This window comes from Agelaius tricolor, unplaced genomic scaffold, assembly GCF_023055355.1.
Source record: "Agelaius tricolor isolate 1412-34295 unplaced genomic scaffold, bAgeTri1.0.p SCAF_6, whole genome shotgun sequence".
Classification (NCBI taxonomy): Eukaryota; Metazoa; Chordata; class Aves; order Passeriformes; family Icteridae; genus Agelaius; species Agelaius tricolor.
Window position 1 is genome coordinate 2,030,342 of NW_027269266.1, and position 16,916 is coordinate 2,047,257.

The following is a 16,916-nucleotide window of genomic DNA, read 5'->3' on the forward strand; positions in this document are numbered from 1 at the left end:
AACCCAAGCAGATGTGCCTCAAGGGCCAGGGCCGCTGCCCAGGTGTGAGTGCCCTGCCCTTCCCTCCTGCCCTGGCTGCTGAGCCTCGGTGCCACCCTCCTCCTCCTCCTCCTCCTCCTCCTCCCTGTTTGCAAAGGGAGTGATGCCCGAGCAGACACAGGGGAGGGCCCAGTGCCAGAGCACATGGATGCCACCAGGTGCGTGGGGATGTCACAGGTGCCATCTCTGCCTGTCCCCAGGCAGTTTTGGTGAGCAGGGAGATTGCCTGGCACCTTGGGTTGTGTTGTGTGCTGGTGCCCCTCTGCTCCACTGGGTAATGTGTTCATCCAAATCAGCCCAGCCCTGGGTGTAAGGAGAGGAAAGTTCTGCAATTCTCGTGGTTTCCTCTGGTGCCAAAAATAGGTGAGACAGCCCTGCCCTTGAGTGAGTGCTGCTGTCCAGAAGAGCCTGGAAAAATCAGAAGGAGACACAAGAATCCAGCCAGCTCCTGCTGAGGTGTGGCACAGGGATGTCCCAAGAACAGCCTCTCACTTGTGTTAGGAGGAGTCCCACAGGGAAGTAACGTGAGCTTCTTGTTTGGTGTTCAAACACAGTAACCAGAACTTCCTGGGAAAAGGCTCTGGGCTGAGCTCAGCTCTGAGCTGGTCGTGTGAATATTCCAGTTATTCTCATGGAATAACCCCAAAAGGCTCCCAGGAAGCACTGGGCTTATCAGCCTTGTGGCAGTGAAAATGAAAGAAAAAAAAAAAGAGGATTTCAGGCAGCAGCCTGCTCCTCACCAGCCTGCCATGCACAGGCTGGGGGTGACTGGGGGACACCAACCCTTGCTGGCACCCAAGGCTGTGGCTGGAGGACACCAATTGTGAAAAAATGTGTATTTTATGATTGGCTTTTCACAAATATTAACATGAATATTATATGTGTTGTGTTAGAAAGTAATGAAAATAATGCTGTATTAATTCTATTAAATAGTGTGTTAAATATAGTTTTAGATTATAAAAATTGTTAAAATAGAAACTATGCTATGTAGGATAATTTTTTTAAAGAAAGGACTCACAGTGACATAGCAGCCACAGGACACCTGAATCTTTCAGAGAAAAAGAATTTATTGCCCTCTTATCAGGAGAAACAAACTTCTTCCCACCTCAAAGGCGCTGTTAGGATTCAGAGGAAGAAGCTGACACTGACCAGACAGAATCCTGTGTTTGAATGGAATTTATGCATCATGGATGAGGTGTATGAATATACAACAGGTTACTGTTTTTAAGGGTTAATCCTCTGTTAACCTGGGTCCTTTTTCGGGCTTGTGCTGCCCAGAAAAGGTACCCAGACGTCAGTAACTCTTTGTTTCTGTTGTCTCATATTGTCCTAATCCAAACTGTCCAAATTATTATTACTCTAATTGTATTACTATTTTTATAACCATTTTATTCCTATTAAACTTTTAAAATTTTAAAAACAAGTGATTGATGTTTTTCACACCAATCCTTGCTGGCACCCGAGGCTGTGCTGGCCTTTTATCTCCACATGCAGCACAGCAGCAGGTGTGGCCCAGAGGGGACAGGGGACACAGAGCTGGGTCTTCAGCTCAGGCTTGGACATTTTGGAGATCATTTCTGACAAGGCAGCTGAAGTCTATGGACTGTGACATTGCTCAAAAAATGGCTGCTTGAATTCTTCACTCAATGAAAAGCTGTAATAATAAAATGAGACTTGCACTTTATCTTGGGTGTATAGTTTGGTGGTAAACGTGGCAGTGCTGGCTTAATGGACTTGATAACCTTGGAAGTCATTTCCAGCCTTAACTATCCTATCTTCCATTTTTGAGAAGTCATTTCCAGCCTTAACTATCCTATCTTCCATTTCTGAGAAGTTCTGTGGTCCCAGCCCACCGTGTTTGTGCTCCTTGGGCGGATCTACAGGAAGGAGGTGGAGATGGTGATGCAGAACTGCACGGGGAGGTGTGCACAGCACCTGGTGGGGTGCCTGCTGTTCAAACATCAGCTGGAGCAGGCTCTGGTGGGGATCATCATCCCTCTGGAGCTGGCAGCAGGGGTGGCAGAGCTGCTCCCTGCACCCTGATGTGACCAACACATGACACGGGGCCTAATGGGCCAAGGAAGGACATGAGGCCCTGACTGCACCCCTGGGGACTGCACAAAGCAGGGAGGGGTGACAGCAGGGTGGCATTTTCCCAGCCTTTAGGGGTGGGTGGTGGATTTTTGTTGCTCCTTCCTGGTTGGCACAGGCAGGGCTGCATTCCTGCAGACAATGGCTCCACCCGGGCAGCTCCAGCCCTGGCCACCCTCTGTCCCCTGGCTGTGCAGGCACAACCTCAGCTCTGCCTGCAGGTTCTGGGCTCAGGAGTTTGCAGGGTTTGTCCTCTGTTGGGGAAGATGAAACAGGGAAGCCTTATAAATATGATTGCCTGGCAAAAGATTTTGAGAATATAGAAACTATAAGCGAGATTGAAATGAAATCAAGCTTTGAGATCCCTCAGTTACTGAACAACTGGAAAACAATGGTGTGGCCAGCTGAAGGTGATCCCCTTTTGATGGAACAACACCCTCTGCTTGCAGACAGGCCCAAGGGTCAGAGCAGACCCTGCCAGCTTGGCAGAAGGGGCCCAAAGAGGAGTTTTTAGGGTTTAAAATGTAACACAGTATGGTAATGATTCTTATAGGCTGTATGGAAATGCTACAGGATTTGTATCTTGGACTAGATTGGTTAGTGAGAATTAGAATATTCAGCACAGAAGAAGATTTATGGTATTGTAATGGGAACTTTGTCCTCTCACCCTCTCATCCTCTCTCCCCCTCTCTTCTCTCAGGCCTGCTCTGAGCTGTGTCTGGCAGCTCCCAGCAGGGCCCTGCACCCAGGCCCTTTGCAATAAACCCCAAGTTCCAGACCTGCCTTCAGAGATCTCTCATCTCCATCCATCCCCACCATCCTACCCCTGTCACTCCCACAGTCCTCACACTCCTGCACCTCCTCAGAGCTGGATTCATGAGCTCTGTTAGCAGATGTGAACAAGAGCAGTGATGAACTCAACTCAGCTGCCAAACCTACTGTCCTGGAGAAACCTCTGTTTTGGGGAACAAACTCAAAAATCCCAAAGAAAAATCCAGATTATCTCCCAGGGCACAATTCCCACCTGACCCAGGAAAAGGACATCCCCTATGCTCTCCACAGCTGCTGTGCTCCTCACAATTTCCTGGGAGAGGCTGGTGGGCCCTGGCCAAGGCAGGGGTTCAGGATTTCACCCCCATCCCATCCCCAAGCACACACTGACTTTCTGTGCCCACACGTGCAGCCTGGCCACTGAAGTGAGACGGGTTAAAAATTAAGTTTGCAAGGGAGGGTGGGGTTATTTTGTGGGCACTTGGGTATGGACTCCAACAGGAGCAACCAGATTTCCCACAGTTGTGAAAACTTCTGGTCTGCCTGAGGAAAAAGGGAAATAAGGCAAAAAGGAAATAAGGAAAAAAGGAAATAAACAGTGAGGGTGAGAGCTCCAGCTGCCTTCACCACTAAAGCCAACATGTTCCAGCTACCTCAGCATCCAGTGATCCTGACCCACAGTAAAACCATTGGGATTGAAACCCACTTGGGTTATGAGTGCTAAAGGGACAGCCTTGTACTCTGCAGGGGAGAAACCCAGGCTACCTCTCCTGCAGGATGGGCTGTGGGGAAACTGAGCCAGCTTTCTGCTTGCTGCATGGACATCCCAGGAAATCCTGTCCAAAGGGCATAAATTACCTCTGTTTACCTCAGCTCCCATGTTAGAACAAGGTATTAATCCCTCATCTTGCTTGCTCATGGTGTGATTCCCATGAAAGGCCAGTTCCAAGGGACCTGGACCTCAAGGGTTGTCCCTGTCCCAGCACAAGTGATTTCCTCCTCCCCAGGATGCCATGGGATGACCTTTGCCAGGCTCCCACAGCCATTAACCAGCGCTGGGGCTGAGCCTCCCCTGCCTGTGAAATGTCTCCTTTCTGCTGGATCCAGCTGGAAATGGCAGAGGCTCTGCTTGATGACCCTGACCAAAGTGTGCTGGAATTTCCTGGGTTTCATAAGGTTTTCATTAGGGCTGCGAGGGAGCCCCTGAGGTTTTGTGTAACTCCTAAACCATCCATACAGCAATTTGCAAAACTGCTCTCTTTGCAGGGGTGTTGGGTTTTTACTGATCCTCTCTGGTTTTTTTTTCCTTCCTCTCCCACTGTCTCCCTCTTCAAGGTGCACACATTGCTCTGAGGGAAACATCTGATCCCCACTGGGGCTGAAGGGGTGGTCAGGCATTGGCACCCAGGGAAATGCTGCAGTCACCACCCCTGGAAATGTCCAAAACCACCTGGATGTGGCACCTGGGGACAGGGTTTAGTGCAGGACCTGGCAGTGCTGGACTCAATGATCTGAGAGGGCTTTTCCAGCCTCACTGGTTCTGTGGCTGAGGGACAGGGCAGGGACAGGATGACCAGGAGGAGGCTGGGTGCCATTACCAAGTTCCAGGTTCGTGTTTAGGTGATCTGGGTGTCACAGACATATTTTCTGAAAAATCCTTTGCTAAGATTTTTTTCCTCCTAAGAAGCTGAGAGGCCTCAGAAACGAAATGCAAATAATTATCTGCTGCTGTAGAATGCAACAGGTGCATCTTTAATTAATCTCATGTAATTGTTTTTCATTAATGGCCAGTCACAGTCCAGCTGTCTCAGACTCTCTGGTCAGTCACAAGATTTTATTATCACTCCTTTCTATTCCTTGCAAGCCTCCTGATGAAATCCTTTCTTCTATTCTTTTAGCATAGTGTTAATATATAATTTTCCTTTAATATAATATATATCATAAAATCATAAATCAGCCTTCTGAGACATGGAGTCAAGATTCTCATCTCTTCCCTCGTCCTGGGACCCCTGCAAACACCACCACAATCTGGGTTTGGTTTTTTACCTTTATTACCCAGTTCCTGCCAGTGATCCTGGCTGGAAAACCTCTGTGTGCATCCTCTGCTCCCTCCCTGCTGTCATCCCTGTCAGGGATGAGAATGTCAAGCAATAATCCCTGCTGCCTTCTTGGGACAGGAAAACATCTCAGTGCAAAGCTCCCACAAATGCCTTACCTGGGATTAAATCCTGAATCAGGATTTAAGGTCTCTAGAAGATTGCAATTTAATATCAGGAAACAGCAGGTGATAGTCCAAATGGCTCAGCCAGCTGTGCCTGGAGTGCCACTGAGGAAAACCCTCAGGAACAGGACCAGGAAGAGCCCAGCTTTGTTTTCCTACTCATTGTTCCCCCATGGTTACTCTGTGAAGCTGCCCTCAAACTCACCCTGTCAGACTGCATCTCTTTCCCTAAAGGATCAGCTCCTGCTGAGTCTTCACTGCCACCATCCCTTCCCTAAAGCTTCTTGGCATCCTGGAAAAGCTGGCTCCTTTTCTGCAGCAGCAAAACCAAGTTTTTCCCAGCACAAACCTCCTCCATCTTTGCAGACATAACCCAAAGAACAAATTGTGCCCATCAGCATTAGGAGAAAGGTTTAACAGCAACAAGGGGGTGATGGGCCTTGGGGATTTGGGGACTTCTGAAAGTTTCCCCAGACAAAACAATGGTGTGAACACATCCAGATCTGGCCTGGGGCCCATGTGCTGCATTCCTCCTGGGCTGGAAGGCAGCCAGGGTGTTGGGATCTCTACCTTGTCACAGTGACCCCAAGATACATCAGAAAGTCTCTTTTCCCAGCCTGGTGCTTGAAGAAGGAGTCAGAGCTCTTCAGTTCTCAGTCTCAAGGTTGTTCATTGTTTCTTATCTATAAAAATTTTTCTCCTGCCCTGCCGAGGTCCATCCAGCAGGACAGTTCCAGGCACTCTGCCTGCCCCCAGGGCAGGGTTATGTCTTTATACTAAAAACTACCTGTACAATATTTACAATTGCTTCCCAATACCCGTCACCTGTGTTAGACACTGAGCTTCTACTCTAAACCAATCTAAGAGTGCCAACATCACAGCAGAAGATGGAGGCCAAGAAGAAGAAGGAGAAAGGCTGGACATGCCCAGTTCCCTCCATCTTGCCCCCTGAACCCCCATACCAGAAACCCCAAAATCTATTTTTCCACTCCATGATAACTTCACTATCATTCTACCTAAACTGTTGTGGCTTGCTGATCTTCATATAAGGTTGGTAATTTGCTCCATGGGTCATAATCAAACCCACAGGCACCTTGGGCTCTGTGCCAGGGTCTCTGAGCCCCCTGGCAGGGGTCCTGGCAATCCAGGAAAAAGGGAACTAAGGAAAAAAGGAAATAAACAGTGTGGGTGAGAGGGATGTTCTGGGTTCCCACACCAGGGCTGCCAGGTCAGGCTCCCACCTGGGCTGTCCTGCTCTCTCAGGGCACTGCTGATTCCATGGTGGGAGAGGTTAAACAGGGAGAGGTGCAGAGGAGCCCCCAGTGCCCCCAGGGGCAGCTGCCCCTCCTGTGCCACCTCCCCTGCCCCCAGCCAGCTGCAGATTTACCTCCTGGAAGGGGATGGCAGCTCTTCTGCTCCAAGACAGAAGCCTGGAATAAACCTCCTTCCCAAAGACTGGGAGAATGTAATTGTCCCAAATGTAATTTTGGAAAACATGCTGCTGCACATCCCTCTGCAAAAACTCCAGCCAGAGCTCACAGGGACAGACCAAGGGACATGATGCAGCCATTCCATCAGATCTGCTGGAGTTGTATTCACTGAGGTGTTTCTCTTGGCTAGCAGAGACACAGAGTGGTGCATCCCACCTCCAAGGGTGGGTTAGAGACACTTTAGGATGCACAAGAGGGTTCAAGACTGACCAGAAGCCCTGTCAGACCTTGCTGTCAATGATGCAAGAAGTCCCCACCTCTTTCTCTCTCTCAGGGGGTGCTTTTGCCCATAAGCCTGGGCACACATGAGCCCCATCTCTCCAGTCCACAGCCCAACACAGATGGCTTAAAATGGATTTTGCACTAATATGGCCAAACAATCAACTGGAATAACAGCTCCAGGTTTGTCTCGTGTCAGAAACTGCTCCTGTCTTCACCTGCTGTGAGCTGCTGGCCCTGGAAGGGTGAACTGCATCTCCAGAGCTCTTCCAAAGCTACTCCTGCCCCAAATCAGCATTCACCCTGGTGCCCTTGGCTTGCCAGGGCCACTCCTTTCTCCAGAACAGGGCCCACCCTGCCCCTGCCTCCACAGAGTCTGCAGCTCCCAGGGCTCAGAGCACAGCAATGCTGTGACCAGAGGAGCCACTGACTGCCAGGAGGTGACCAGGGGAGGATGCAGCCACTCCCTGTGGCTGGAGAGGTGTGTGACAGCACTGCTAGGCACTGCAGCACAGCCACACTCCTGCCCTGAATGCCCAGGAACCTCCTCCTGCCCCCAGATATTCCCAGCTGCTGCTGGGAACCATTCACCAGCACCCTGATGTCTGCCAGGGGCTGCCCACAGAGCTCCAGAACAGGATGACAGGATCATTTAGGTTGGAAAAGGATCATTTAGGCTGGAAAAGACCCAAAAATCAAGTCCAGCTGTCAACCCAGCTGTCGCAGACATCTTTCATGGAAAATCCTTTCCTTAGGATTTTTCCTCCTGAGAAGCTGAGAGGCCTCAGGAACAAAATGTAAACAATGGTTATCTGCTGCTGTGGGATGCAACAGGTGCATCTGGGATTGGTCTCATGTGGTTGTTTCTAATTGATGGCAAATCACAGCCCAGCTGGCTCGGACAGAGAGTCCAAGCCACAAGCCTTTGTTATCATTCTTTGCTATTCTATTCCTAGCTAGCCTTCTGATGAAACCTTTTCTTCTATTCTTTTAGTATAGTTTTAATATAATATATATCATAAAATAATAAATCAGCCTTCTGAAACATGGAGTCAGATCCTCGTCTCTTCCCTCACCCAAGAACCCCTGTGAACTCCATCACACCCAGCACTGCCAAGGCCACCACTAAGCCCTGTCCCCAAGTGCCACATCTCTTATCTTTTAAATCCCTTCAAGGATGGTGACTCCACCACTTCCCTGCTCAGCCTGATAACCCTTGTGGGGAAGAATTTTTTTCCCAAATATCCAACTGAACCTCCTTTGGCACAACTTGGAGCCACTTCCTCTTTGCTTTTGTTACCTGGGAGAAGAGACCAAGCCCCAGCTCCTGTCAGGGAGCTGCAGGGAGCCATAAGGTCTCATCTGAGAGATGATCTGGCAGTCAGCACACAAGCATTTGCATTGCCTTCTCAACTTTTCCCCCACAGCCAGGGGCACAGGAGGTGAGGGAGCCGGGGGTTATAACCCAATCCTCCTCTATCAGATCAGCTCTTACACCTGCAAGAGGCACTATGCAGGTTTTCGTGTGGGCATTTTGATTTTTTAGGGCAGAGAAGAGTCTGAGTGAGGCTACATGAGGGACTTGCAGGGAAATGTCACTTGGTTGGGTTGTGGGTCAAGGAAAGCTCTCCTGAAAGCTTCTCAGAAATTCATGCAGTGCTTTTGCTCTTACAGGTCAGGGTGTTTAACCTCTACTGATGGCTGAAGCACTGGTGTTTTGAGCAGCTTGTGGGGTTTTTTTAACTCCTTCCTTTGCTTTCCCGAGGCAGGAGGCCCCTGCTGTGTTATCTCATCTGCAGGGCTTGGCCCTTCCCTCTTCCTCCCAGAGCTCCAACCCAGCAGCAGGCTGGAAATACCTTTGGAAGGTGTCACTTTGCAAACACATCCTTGGCAGGGCCTGTTCCCCCATGCACAATGTCACCCTTGTCCACAGGCAGGTGGGATGGCCCAGGCTGAGGCAGATGTTGGGCCATTCTGGTGCCAGACCCTGAGCTTGCAGTTCTGCTCTCTTCCTGCCAGCAGCCTCTGATTAACCCAGAGTGGACCTGTGACAATGCTCTCAGTGTCCTGGGCTTGCCCTGGGACACTGCCAACAGCCTCATCTGCCACCTGCAAGCACGAAAAAAACCCCAAACCACAAGGTCTGTGAGCTCTGGGAATACCAGGGCCAGGATTAGGGCCAGGACACGAGAGCAGCAAGTTGAGCACAGCTGGACAGGGACATCTCAGATCATGTTTCAGTTCTGAATCAGGCCAGGCTGTTTTCCACCACTGCTGAGTTAAACTGCTTGGAAATAATGTTTTCTGCTCTATAACCCCATGGCATGACCAGAATTAGCAGGAAGCAAAAGTGCCTACAGCTCAGCCCTAAATGAGCCCACGTTTTATGACGAAGATCTTTTATTTCCCTTTGGCATTGACTGTTCTAAACTGCTTTGCACATATTTCTGCAGAGTTGGGCTCCTTAAAAGCTCACCAGGATAATTTAGTGCTTTTTCACTGTGGCACTAATGGAGAGGAGGAGAGGGCAGGCAGCTCAGGCATCACCTGTGTGTGAGCCTGAAGTGCATTAGCAAAGCTCTGGGTATAGCAATGAAAACTCCATCCCAGAGCTCAAATCTGTGTAGCCACAGCCATGGAAGGGACTTGATTTACATCAGCACAAAGAATTCACCCAGATACACAACTATTAATGAAATCCTTGGTTCTGGGGATAACAAGTCCATGTGGCAAAAAGGGAATGGGAAAACACCATGATTTGGTGCTGATCCTCCAAGATTCCAGGTGTTTTCACCCCACCTTCCAATGGCTCCCAGCAGATCTGCTGGAGTGTGACCCTCACTGCTGGGACAGCATTGGGTGGACTCCAAGGATAAAAGCAGACCTTGATGCAGGTCCCCATCCTCTGTTCTCCCAAATGTAATTTTGGAAAACATGCTGCTGTACATCCCTCTGCAAAACTCCAGCCAGAGCTCACAGGGACAGACCAAGGGACAGGATACAGCCATTCCACCAGATCTGCTGGAGTGTGACCCTCACTGCTGGGACATCATTGGGTGGACTCCAAAGATAAAAGCAGACCCTGCTTCAGGTCCCCATCCTCTGTGGACTGGAGGAAACACAAAGCATTGTTCCTCTGTCCCCTGCAACAGATGAACGCTCTCAGCATGGTGGAATGAAAAGAATGACATGAAAACAATGAAAAATGAAAGGTGAAGGCTGTTACAGGTTTATGAGCTATAGCCTGCAGACATAAAGGGAGAAATCACTTGCTAGGAGGTGGTTTTGCATCTTAAACCGTGAAACTGAGACCTCTGCAGTGATCCTCTCAGAAATGGGCACACCCAGGCTGAATAAGCAGGTCCAGCCACACCCTGGTTTGCAGCTCTCTGTGGTCAGTGGCACACCAGGCTGCAGGCAGTGGCACTGGTATTTTGGGCACTCCTCCCAATACAGCTCCCTGAGGTCTAACAGTGGCCAGTGGATGGGACCTGTGGGAACTGTGGTTTAAACCTCTTCAGCCACCTGGTTTAGCTGGTGAGCTGATTCATATTTATTTTCAGATTGTGGGGGCTAATCTAGAAAATTCAGGAAGTGACAAGGGAAAAATGTATCTGAAGGGAAGGCCTTGGACAGCTGCCAGTCCTGAGAGGTTGTGTGTAGTTTCCATGCTCAGAGATGTGCAGAGCACAGCTGGACACAGCCCTGGATCCCCCAAAGGTCTCCATCCTCAGAGATGTGCAGAGCACAGCTGGACACAGCCCTGGGTCCCCCAAAGGTCTCCATGCTCAGAGATGTGCAGAGCACAGCTGGACACAGCCCTGGGTCCCCCAAAGGTCTCCATGCTCAGAGATGTGCAGAGCACAGCTGGACACAGCCCTGGGTCCCCCAAAATCTCCATCCTCAGAGATGTGCAGAGCACAGCTGGACACAGCCCTGGATACCCAAAATCAGTGCTGGTGGCTGCTGACAAGGTACCACATGGTTCCTTCTCCAGACAGGGATGTTCCTCTATCAGCAGCACCAAGCACATGGCAGGCAGGAGCAGCTGGGAATGCCAGGAGATGATTTTTCCTCAGGTCATCCCCAGCCAGTGACTCAGCCAGCCTTCAGTGGCTGTGATTTTACATCCACCCTTCACAGGTAATTTTTTTCTCAGCAATGAGCTGTAAGTGTCCTCACACAGAGCTTTGTGCTGCTGAAGGTGGCTCAGCAAACCCTGCTGGGGCTGCCTGGTTTATCATTACTGCTCTCCCGGGAGGGCAGCCCAGTTAAACACTCCAGTGCTCTGTTACATCCCTAAACCTGGGGGCAATCCTCACCCGGGGCTCCTTGGGGGCACAGGGACTCCCAGCTCGGCCTTGCAGGGAGAAGAAGAGCAGGGATCTTCCCCGAGCCCTTTTGGAACAGCTTTGCCAAAATTCGGGACGGAATTTTGGGGACAGTCAGAGCCAGCGAGCGGAGCTGGAATTCCTTGTCCCCAAGGGTTAACGCTGAGCAGCACCGCACCTTGCTTTGTCCCGCAGAGACCGAGAAAAGGGGGGGAAAAATCCCTCCTGTGCCCTCCTAACCTGGACAGAACAGGTTTTTAATGAAAGCAGCACTTAATCACCATTCAGGGAATTCAGAGCGGGGGACACTGGATGCAAACAGAGTTGGCTGAAACTCTCCCGGACCGGCTCCCTCTTTGTCCCTCTCAGAGCCTGGGAATGGGTGTGATCTCCGGGTAGGAGTGTCTCTGCGGTTAAGTAGAGGATTGAATTTCCGAACAGGGCTGTTCCCCGGCTGACAAGGTAGCAGAACAGGGAACAAAAGTGCCCTGAAGCTCGGCGGGGAGGAGAAGGAGGCGCTGGGCTCGGTGCAGAAGGAAGGGGACACCTGCGAGGACAGCGCGCACTTTGCAGCAAGGTAAGCGAGGTCCTGCACCCCGCCGGCTTTAAATACGGCCAGAACTGTTTGATTACTTTTTAATGTGAGATGGTAACAACGACAACAACAAAAAAAAATTAATATGCTTCATACTTTAAAAAAAAAAAAAAAAGAAAGATCCTGCCCTGTTACAAAGCAGGATGTGTCTGCTGGAAGGAGCCCACCCTGATTTACATCGTTTGGGGCTGGAACGAGCAGCTCCGAGCTTGCCAAGAACCCGTCCGGGCTCCCTGTCAGCTCCGAGGACACAACTTTTCCTTCAGCTCTCTGCACAGCCTGGCTTTGATTTCGTGCGTAACCTTTGTCTGGGCCTGGATTGTTTTGTGTTTTGCTGCCGTGGGGATTTCCAAAAGCTCTCCCGCCTTTGGGGCGCAGTTATGGGTCCAGGCAGCCACGGAAAGTCTTTGGAAGTTCCCATCCATGGGTTTTATTGTCATCCGATCGACAGATTGCTAATGGCCAGGCTGCTGTGCTCTGCAAATAGAATGTTTTCTCATCCTGCTCGTTCCAGATGCGAGCTGCGCTGAGATAAAATTGAGTTGTAATGGAGTTAAGCTGCAGGCTCGCCTGCCAGTATTTTTCTTAGGCGTGCCTATTAGGAACATAAATATTTAACACAAAGGAGAGCTGATATGAATTAGCATCTGTGGGAGGTTCACGGTTATTCAAGGCTGCCCTAACGCAGATGTAAACAAGTGTTAGAGCAGCTGAAGCAAACTGGCCCCGCCAGAGCAGCGCTTGGTGCTGAATCATCCAGGTGCGTTTTACTCACCGCAGCGAAAGGGGCTGATAAGAGCCTGCAAAGTGCAGATTAGACAATCAGAGGGGTTTCACCGCTCTCCCGGGATGCCAGGTGGAAGGCAATGCAAGGACAGGCAGATCAGAAAAAAGCCATAACCATCCCGCCTCACCTTCCTCCTGGCACAGCCAGGTGAGCCTCCCCTCCTCCTCCTCCTCCCTGCACAAACAGGATGCCTTTATCCTCCTCCAGCTCCCTTCTCACCAGCAGACACAGAGGTCTCATGATGGTTTTTTCCCAGGCACGACTTTGAGGCAGCGCTTGCCAAAGGCTCCCAGCTGGGAGCAAAGGTTTTGTGCCGTGGCTGTGAGCAGTGCCACCCTGATCTCCTGCCTCCTCTTGATCTTCTGCTTAGGCTGGCTCAATAAATCCCTGCTCTTGCAGGGCCAGGGATGCTGAGGATGTTCACAGTGTCTTCCTGGCCTTTTCCACAGAGCGTGCAAGGAAATTCAGCATGGAAATTGTTCTCTTTTCTGTTATGGAGCCCCCATCCTAATTATTGCTGGTGATCCATCCCCAGCTGAGAGGAGGCTGGCTTGGACACCTGCCCCATGCTTGGGGCTCAGCTGTGTGCTGGGCCCATCCTGCTGGACCAAAAGCCTTCCCTCACTTTCCACAGAGTTAAATATGTGGTGACCTTCACTGAGCTCAGGGCACAGCCAAAACTTTGGTGTTACCTGCCCCAGCTGTGCTTTTGTCACCCCTGGGGAACACTTGTGCCACCACTGAGCCTGCTCAAGGTTCCTCCTTCAGGACATTTTTGTGTCAGCCTTGTGAGGTTGTCACTGGGCTGACACAAGGCACAGGTTGGGCTTTCCATGGGTGAAATGTCCATCTGCCCAAGGAAGGACCCCAGGGTAGCCACACTACACCCAAAATATCTCTTTGTTTCTTCACATATATTCTTCATCCTCTGCTGTCCCCTCAGAGGAGCAGATCCTTCAGTCACAAAGGGAGACACTCTCCCACAACTCAGTAAAACCTCTCCTCTCATGAGCTCTCTCTCCATACAAGACAGCCCTGGAAAGGGGCCTAATTATGGTTTATCCTGAATGACTAAACATTTCTACTGTATTTCCACCCATTCTGGGTGCGAAAGGGATGCAGAAAAGGGAGAATATTATCATTTAAATTCTTTGGCATCTTTCACCCTGAAAAGTCCAGGCATCAGGGGATGTGCATCCAATTCAGTTGCCTTGATTTCCAAGGATCTCTGCTTGTAACAGAAACTCTCTCATTTGTTATCTGCCTTTATCTGAGCCTCCTCAGGCTTATCTGAGGCAGAGCTGGGTACAGTGACAGTGGAGCTTGTTATTACCTTATATCCACGTCAGGGATGTGACACTGACCTTAAATTGCATGGTTGGGCCCCATCCTGGGCAGCTCCTGTGGAAGGAGCTATTCACAGCACTTGACCTCTTCTACCTAAAAATGTCCTCTTGCCATGCCCTGGGATGAAAGGAGAGGTTTGTGCCTGGCCCTTTATTTAAAACTGCTCTTACAGAAACAGCTGCACGGCGTAGGAAACAGGCAGGGCTGGAAACTGTGTTCTTTTTTGGGGTTGGAGAGAGTGTCTGGGTACCCATCTTTCCTTTGGGAGTGTGCAGAGCCTGAATTACAGTCCTTTGTTGCCATCCCACCCATCCCAGTCTGTCAGATGCCTGCTTCCCTTCCTGGTGCTCACACCAAACTGCCCTTGGCAGCTCCAGGTGAGAAAGATTGTCCAGGCTGAGTGACTCTGCCTGAAGCTGTTTCTGCAGCATTTTCAGGGCTGTTTTACTCACCTGCTGCTCTCTCTGCTTTCATCTCTGCCCAGAGGAGCTGAGTGGCCCCTCCAGGGTCCCAGGAGAGCCGGGAGCAGCCTCAGAGCCCCGCTGGGGCTGGAAGGGCTGGGTGACACCGTGACAAACACACCTCAGGGGCGGGGTGAGCACCAGCCTGGAGGTGACACTGCTGCCACAAAGGTGTGTGGAGCTGGAGTTGCACTGAGAGCAGATCCTGGGAGGGCTGGCTCTGCTTCTGAGGCCTTAAAGCTCAGCAAGGGCAGCTCACAGCCTGGCTCAGCAGCCGTCCCAGTGCAATTTTGGGCTGGGTTACTTGGTCCTCTTTTGTTCTGACACAGATCAGCTGTCCTTAGTTAGAGTTGTGTGTGCCAACACTCACAAGGGATGAGCTTCCCTTTGCTGCTTGAGAAACAAAACTTCCCCCTGAATAAACCTTTTATACCTCACTGGGCCAGAGATGGAAGTGCAGAGTCACCCACAGAGCACCTGCTGAGGTCCAGGGCTTTTCACTTGCAATCCAAAATGGAAACCTGCTTGGGGTTTTTTCAGGGTTGTTTTTTTTGTTTGTTTGTGGGGTTTTTTTTTTGGGGGGGGGTTTTTTTGTGGTTTGGTTTGGGTTTTTTGGGGGTTTTTTTGGGGCGGGGGGCTTTTCTGTTTTGTTTTGTTTTTGTTTTTTTTTTGTTTTGCTTTGTTTTGTTTTTTGGGGTTTTCTGTTTGTTTGTTTGTTTTTTTAATGGAAGTCCTGGGTTTCTCTTCCCAAGCTTGATGTCATGCTTGCAGGTCTGAACTGGGACAACACTGAAACAGTCCCTGCTTTTTGGCAGTTAATATTAATGTTGCCTCTTCCCACTGGGAAGCCAATGCTCTGGAACCAGTTCTCCAGCTGGTCTGAGTGGAGGCAGAGCATCTCCCCTGCTCCATCACCACCAAAAGCAGGTCCTGTGGGCAAGGGCTTATCCGACTGCACTCATTAAACTGTGCACCAGGGAAAAGCTGCTCCTTGTCTTGCTCCCATAGGCATGTGAATTCTTACAGTAATTACAAAACTGTTACGTGCAGCAACAAAAATCCTGACTCAGCCTTGTTTTTTGAGAAGGAGGGGCCTGTTGGGCACTGGCAGCTGGGTTTAAAGGAGGTTTTATTTATGGCATTTGTCTCAGTTCATGCTGGCAGAATGTTGGGGCACAGTGGATGGGCCTGAGCCCCAAACTCTGGAGGAGCAGGAGGGCAGTGTGGCAAGCTGGGCTCTCCACCCAGGGGTTTTCCTCTTAGGCCAAGGGAACAGCAAGTCCCTCCTGTCCAGGATTCACTGGATCTGCCCCAGAACAAACACCAGGATGAGGGGAAGCACCCAGGGGAAGCCTGGCTTGTGCAGCTGACACCCAGGAGAAGGTGGATAAATCCCAGCCTCCAACCCCCTCTCCTCCCCTTCCCCCAGGCTCTGCATGGAAGCTGTGGCCTTTTCCTCAGTTTCAGCTGGGAAAAATGTAAATTTTTTTGAGGTTTTCTTCTTCCTGTGAGCTTTTGAAGAGCAGGTGCTCCTCTGTGAGCAAACGCACTTTCTCTCCTCCCTGATGTCTCAGCTCTGGTTTTATTTAACCTGCAGCTATGGGGTTAAATAATGCTCTGTTAAAATGCTGATGTGGGAGAGGGTGGTAACTGTTTTTGTGGAGGTGGTGAGTAATTAGGAGTTAGTTGGAACCTGAACCCCTTCCCTGGAAACCAGGAAGAGGAGTTAAAATGGCTTTGCTTTCCATCTGTGTGCACCTCCTGCATGAAGCCCTGCCTTTGGATGCAGGGCTGGTCCTGAGCCAGCAATCTCTCCCTTTCAGGAGGAGAAAGAGCTAAAAGAAAGGGGAGGTTTGTTCTGATGAATTGGCAAGCTGCCTGCTCACCTTTCCCTTGGGATGGCTCCGTGCTGCTGCTGACTCACAAACCCACGGAGAGGGGAATGCTGGAGGTGCAATGGATACCTCTGAAGGAGGTGTGCACCAAGCTGAAATTTATTATTTGGCAAAAATGCACCTGGCACCACACCAGCACAATGCAGGAAGTTTTTAACAGCTTCTTGTGCCTGTTTTTTTTTTTTTTTTTGGGTTTTTTTTGTTTTTTTTTCTCATGGATCTTCAGAGAGGTGGGTTTGCACAGCAGTGACTTTGTTATCAGTCACAGGGGCTGGTCTCAGGGAGAGCTTCCTGCAGCTCAGCCTCTGCTGCTGCTGCCTGGGGAAGCTTTGAGTCTTTTAGGGCTGCCCTCAGCCTGCAGAGATCCTGCCTGGAGGAGCCTCCTGCTTTCCAGGGCATCCTGGGGAAGAAGGATTGGCTGGGAAAGAACTGAGCCAGGAGCTGCGTGGGTGCTCTGACCTTCTGTAGGACACCAAGGGGACCCTGCCAGCCCCACCTTGGCCAGAGCTGAGCTCTGGGCTCCACATCCAGCCTGATGAATGTGGAAACTCAGACCACATGACTTGGGAGCTGGGGCTGAAGGCAAAGTTCTGGTTTAATTGTCAGTGCATTGTTCCCTCATTGTGAGAAGTTTGCTGGGACAATGCAGCTCCCTCGTTCCCAGGACAA

The 16,916-nt window shown here is 50.4% G+C and overlaps 1 protein-coding gene across 1 annotated transcript in view; it reads left to right on the forward strand.

The window, feature by feature from the left end:
• Nucleotides 1-11,554: 11,554 nt before the first annotated feature.
• The window catches only part of VILL (villin like), a 37,493-nt gene continuing 32,131 nt past the window's right edge, over nucleotides 11,555-16,916 (forward strand). Inside the window, exon 1 of the mRNA XM_071428506.1 lies at nucleotides 11,555-11,739. The gene's annotated coding sequence lies outside the window, so the exon portion shown is untranslated. The remainder of the gene's footprint in view (nucleotides 11,740-16,916) is intronic.